The 6,533-nt window shown below is 36.1% G+C and overlaps 2 pseudogenes; one reads left to right on the top strand and one right to left on the bottom strand.

Moving 5' to 3' along the window:
- Positions 1–1,895: 1,895 nt before the first annotated feature.
- LOC105308657 lies at positions 1,896–2,763 on the top strand (annotated as a pseudogene).
- A 1,084-nt stretch (positions 2,764–3,847) lies between these two features.
- On the bottom strand, positions 3,848–3,966 carry LOC111733657 (annotated as a pseudogene).
- Between the last annotated feature and the right edge of the window lie 2,567 nt (positions 3,967–6,533).

Here is a 6,533-nt window from a genome sequence, read left to right as displayed (position 1 = left end):
TCAGATGATATTATGCATCACTTAAAGTGTTGAATAGATGTATGACATTCACAGAGAGACTTAAAACACAATGCTGTAGTAAAAGAGAACTCAGGAAACAGTATGTGTAGCATGAGGGAATTCAGGTAAATTTTCAAGACAATGGTTTGCGAATATATGAATCAATACTAATAGTATAAAAACACTTAAAGGAAAGTACATTCACAAATTCATGACAGCATTTGCCTTTGGACAACTAAAGTTCAGGGGAAGAAGACCATATGGATAGCAAAAAAAAAAAAAAAAACCCACAAAAAAACCAAACCTTCAAGTTTTACCAATAATAAAAATGAGTTCTACAGCAAGTATTATTAAATATTTATATTTTAATATGTGTAGTAGGTTGCAGTGGTACTGATAATAATTGATAAAATTGGTACAGCATTTATTAATAGCCTGGCTATAATTTTCTCCCCTGGCTATAAGTTAGTATGTCCAAAGGACTTATGTGTAGAGATTCTAATTTAGTTGGTTCTGGGCTATGGCCCATCCATTATTAAATTTGAAAAGATGGGAAGGTAGTTTAATGATCAAGTAGCATTGATAACCACTGTTTATGTCTTTTATATTTATAATTGTATTTTATTTCTTACAGCAACCCTATAATGTCAGCTCAAATAATACCCATTTTACAGACGAGGAACCTACCTGGGTGTTTGTAATATTAGTCTTTGTTCTTTTGCCTTTTGATTTTTCTCTAATTACATCATGTGTTGATCTGTCAAGAGAAATGAAGAACTGAGTGGCCTTCAGGGAGCTGAGTTTAGGAGAAATGTAATCCATGTATAAGGAAGAATTAACTTGCAAAGTTCTTTAGCTGGTATAAAGAAGGCCAGTTTAAGGTTTGAGACCTGACTTTGCACCTAATTCCTCGACTATTCATTAGGGGGTTGCATTTGATGAGAAATCAACCCTTCATAAATATTTACTATTTGAGACATATTTAAAGAGTTTTACCAAGCCAGTACAAATAAAAACAGTAAAGAGCAAATTCAACCTCAGATATTTCTCTCAGTTTGTGTATTACTAATAAAAAATAACCTTTCAAAATGAAGAATAAGTCCAGAGTACTCATGAATGTTAATGATTAATTAATCATTGGTGCATCATAAATGAATATTATCTTTAAGATCAGTGATGCTGTATGATGCAGTGCATTTAACAAGAACACATTTTTCAAAATGTGAAGTCCACCAAGGTTAAATATTTGTATATTGAGTTATATTTGGTGGGACTTTGATTAGACAATCGAGAAATTTGAGTGAGCACTTACCTCCATAGAAAATGGATTTCATAATACCAAATAAAGATGAAAATTCTTACAAATACTTGCCATACAAAAATGCTATCTGATTATGAACATTTTAGTTTAATTTAGAATCCAGTTAATGTGGTTTTTGCTTTTCTAGACTACATTCCAAATTAAGAGAATTTTCTATACTGCATTTGGATAAGATAATGTCCTATTGACTCCTCCTTAGAATCTTTTAATTACGTTGATTTTTTTTCTTAAAGAGAGAAAAATATTTTTTATTTCAAATATTTTTTTCAAAAGTTCAAGGCTGATATTTTACTCTGTTCATGAGTTTGACTTCTCAGAATACCTTTCTTTAATAGTCTTTGACCCAGTGTCTCTAAAGTGGGCGTAAAGTGAATAGCTCAGGGATCAATAAGGAAAGAGATCTAAAAAGAGTTTACAGCTGAGAAATGTTGTCAAAGGTAATGGGCGTGAATAGTCCTCAAATGTAAATACTTCATCTGTTAATTGCTTAAATCCATAATATGGACACTTAGCTGGGTGCCTCTATACTTGTTTTATTCACTCAACACTCTTCCTTTTTTTCCCAATGTGTCCCATGTGCATGGAACCATGCAACCTGACAGGTGACACAGAATTCTTCCTCCTGGAACTCTCCGATGGTCCAGAACTGCAGCCTTTTCTGTTCGGGCTTTTCCTATCCATGTACCTGGTGACTGCTCAAGAACCTACTCATCATTCTGGATGTCACCTTTGACTTCCACCTCCACACCCACATGTACTTCTTCCTTTCCAATTAGTCTTCGGCTGACATCAGTTTTAGCACAACTATAGTCCCCAAGATGCTGGTGATCCTGCAGACATACAGCAAATCCCTTACCTATGCAGGTTGACTAACTCAGGTTACCTTTCTTCTCTTTTACATGTTTGGACAGCATACTCCTGGCCCTGATGACCTATGACTAGTTGGTGGCCATTTGTCAAAACCTTCATTATCTGATGATAATGAACCCCTGCCTCTGTGGCTTGTTGGTTTTGCTGTCATTTTTCATCAGCTTTTGAACTCTGAGCTGCACTATTTGATGACGTCACACCTTACCTTATGTGCAGATGTGGAAAGCCCTCATTTCTTTTGTAACCCTCCTCAACTCCTCAAGCTTGCCTGTTATGATACTTCTACCAATAACATGTTGTGCCATCTTTGGTGGTGTTCCACACTCAGGGATCTTTTTCTCTTACTATAATATTTCCTCCATTCTGAAAGTCCTATCGCCAGGTGAGAAAATAAAACCCTTTTCACCTGTGGTTCTCTCCTGTCAGTTGTTTGCTTACTTTATGGAACAGGCCTTGGGTTATATCTGAATTCAGCCACCTCATCTTTTCTGAAGAAGGATGCAGTGTCCTTGGTGATATACATTGTGGTTATCCCATGCTGTGTTCTTTCATCTACAGCCAGAGGATGCTAGAGTGTACTGTGGAGAATTACCAAAAGAAATAGCCTAATCTTAATATGGGTGCTATCTTTTTTAGTACATAGAACTGGAAAAGCAACAAAATTAAGCATGTGCAACAAGGAATTTCTGACTCTGTATTCACGTAGTGCATATGTACCTATATGACTCTTTACTTTCTGTTTACAGTTTTTTCTCTTCGAATATATGTAATGGAATTGGGAGATTATTTTGGATTCTCCAGTTAAGTCAGCCACTTCAGGATTATGTGTCGTACACCCTTCTCACTTTCCTTATGCATTACCCATGACTCTTGGTCATAAGCAGTCTTGCTTTTATCATTATAGAGCTGTTCAACTGTTTCTATAAACACGCACTTTAGAGACACTGGGTCAAAGAATATAAAGTAATTAAAGGTCTCTTTTTATTTTTTTTCTAGTTTTCTCGTGATTTTTCTCTATTTGCTAGGAGTCTCAAAACCCTGCTTTCAGAACAAACACATTCATATTTTTCCTCCTTCATTATGTTGGTCAGATTCTTGATCAAATAGGATGAAAATTGAATTTCCTGTCTAAGCCAGGGTGTTTTGAAATCGAAATGGAACAGTATTAATACTGAGTTTGAAGAAATAGTTCTCAACCGGAACTTCCCAAGGAAAACTGGGATGTACCATTCCTAAGCAAAGGGGATACCCAATTTTCCCAATAATTCTCCTTCCCATTCCAACATCTCCCCAGTCAAATAAATAGCCAGACATAAAAGAATAAATACTGTATTATTCTACTTATATGAGGCACCTAATGTAGTCAAATTTATTGAGCTATAAAGTAGAATAGTGGTTTCTATGAGCAGGGAAAAGAGGAAATACAGAGTGTTTAATGGGAAAATAACGTTTCATTTTTGCAAGATAAAAAGAGTTTTAGAGATGAATCATGATGATGGTGGCATAACATTGGGAATGTACTTAATACAACTGAACTATACACTTAAAAATGGTTAAGATGTCAATTGTTTTTCAGGTGAGGCAACCCTTGGTTGACCTCACAGATTGCAAGGACCTTATTAGCTTACAATCCCTTTAAAAAAAATTTTTTTTTTACACCTACAGCACCTGGTCTTCCTAGGTGGTCTCCCATCCAAGTACTAACCAGGCCTGTCACTGCTAAGCTTCCAAGATTAGACCGATTCGGACATGTTCAGTGTAGCATGGCCATAAATTAGATGACAAATTTTATATTATGTTCTTTTACCATGATAAAAAAGGTCGACTGTTAGGAATGAGGGACATGTTTCTTCAGATGTTGGGTGTACCACTTAGCCCTCAGCATCAGACCCTATAGGTATGCCTCAGCTGCAGAGTGCCACCTAACCACGGTCATGCCTCCTTCTGGGGAAGCCCACATCCAATGACATTTGGCTTCTTATCCCCAATTTCAGTCAACTCTAAAGGAGCATCTTAGTCCCAGAGTTTCTTGGTGATTTTAGGTGGCCTTTGATGGGCTTCGATTTGACTTGACTTTTTCCACTGCTCTTCCTCGCTGCAAAGAGTTTGCCAAACCACAGAGTCTAAGGGAATAGTCCCTTCAAAATCTCTTTACTTCAGACATCAGCCACAATCTCAGAAGTCCCTAATGCCAGCCTCACTTTAGACCAGTTAGCTACCAATTCAGGGACTCCCTCACATTCAATAACTTTATAGAATGACTTAAACTGAGGGAACTCCTTCAGGTTCAATAATTCATCAGAATGAGTCACAGAACTTGGGACAGTTTATACTTACGATGACAGTTTTATTATAGCAAAAGAATACAAAGTAGAACTAGACAAAAGAAGAACACTTAGGACAAGGTCTGGAAGGTCCCATATATAAATCTTCTTGTTGTCTATTCCCTGTGAGTCTAGATCTCTTACTGCCTCCTGGCCACACTGTGAGACAGCACACAGAGTATTGCTCACCCGGTAGCTCACCTGTGCTTCAGTGTCCAGAGTTTTTATTGAGGCTTCATTACATAGGTGTGATTAATTAAATGATTGCCCATTTGATTGAACACAGTTTCCAGCCTCTCTCTCAAAAGTTTCAGTTGGTATCACTTTGGCCAAGGCTGCAGCACTTTTTTATGTGTTTGGTCTTTCGGCATGGCCAGTCCCCACCTTGAGTCATCTCATTAGCACAAATTATCAGGTATGGTCCATGGGGCCCATCATGAATAACCAATCACTCCTATCGCTAAATTTCAATGGTTTAAAGGTTACCTTCCAGGAGCCGGGACAAAGGCCATATTTCTCATTAGGTGAGGCCAAATTCCTTACTACACATCTGCCCTTCCATGGGTGTTGAGCCCAGGAGTATTGCTGGTAATTATCTTGCATGCCAATCAGGATATATGCTTATATCCTTTATTTTGTTTATGTTGTCTATTAAACTGAGTAATTTGTGCATGTGGAACAACTCTTGACCGCATGGAATTAAGCCTACTTGATTGTGTTGTATAATCTTTTTAATGTATTGTTGTATTAATTTACAGTATTTTGTTTAGTATTTTTGCATCTGTATCAATCAGAAATTAATTGATAGTTTTCTTTTTGTGTCTTATCCTTACCAAGCTTTAGTATTAGGATACTATTGGCCTTACAGAATGAGTTTGAAAGTATTGCCTGTTCCTGTTTGGTAAATTTTACCAAGAAAGCCATCTGGTCCTGGACTTTTATTTATTGAGAGGTTTTTGATGACCATTTCAATTTTATCACTGCTAATTGGTCTATTTAGACTTTCCAGTTCTTCGTGATTCAGTCTAGGAAGGATATAGATTTATAAGGACTTATCGATTCCTTCTAGGTTATTGAATTTGGTGGCATAGAGTCTTTCATTGTATTCTTGTATGATCCATCGAATTTCTGTGGCATCTGTCATAAACTCTTAGTAAAATGCACATAAAGGGAAAGTACCTCAACATAATAAAGGCCATATATGACAACTCCTCAGCTAATATCATACTTAATTGTGAAAAACTCAAAGCTTTTCCTGTAAGATCAGGAACAAAAAAAGGATGCCCACTCTCACCACTGTTATTCAAGGTAGTACAAGAAGTCCTAGCCAGAGCAATCAGGCAAAACATAAAATAAAATAAAATAAAATAAAATAAAAGGCATACACATTGGAAATGAAGTAGTCAAGTTGTCATTTTTTGCAGACAACATGATTTTGTATGTAGAAAACCCTAAAGACTCCAGCAAATAAGTATTAGAAATAATAACAAATACAATAAATTTGCAGGATACAAAATCAATGTACAAAAATCCACTGCATTGCTATACACTAATGATGAAATTTCAGAGAAAAAATGATTAAAAAAATGATCAATTCCTTTTGCAACTGCAAGAAAAAGAACACAATGCCTAGAAATGAACTTAACAAAAGATGTTTAGGACCTATGTACTGAAACTACAAGACATTATTAAAATAAATTGAAGATGTAGTACATATATACAATGGAATATTACTCATCCATAAGAAAAGATGAAATACTGCCATTTGTAACAAGGGTAGATCTTGACAGTATCAAGCTAAATGAAATAAGTAAGACAGAAAAAGTTGAGAACCATAGGATTACACTCATATGTGGGATGTAAAACCAAAAGCAACAAAGGAACAAAACAAACAAACAAAAACTAATGGACACAAATAACAGGTTAGTGGTTACCAGAAGGAAAGAGGAGGAGGGGAGAGGTAGATAAGGGTAAAGGGGATCACATACATGGTAATAGAAGGAGCTTTGACTTTAGGT

The sequence above is a fragment of the Pteropus vampyrus genome, unplaced genomic scaffold (genome assembly GCF_000151845.1).
Source record: "Pteropus vampyrus isolate Shadow unplaced genomic scaffold, Pvam_2.0 Scaffold606, whole genome shotgun sequence".
Lineage (NCBI taxonomy): Eukaryota > Metazoa > Chordata > Mammalia > Chiroptera > Pteropodidae > Pteropus > Pteropus vampyrus.
This window is presented reverse-complemented; position numbering and strand designations above follow the sequence as displayed.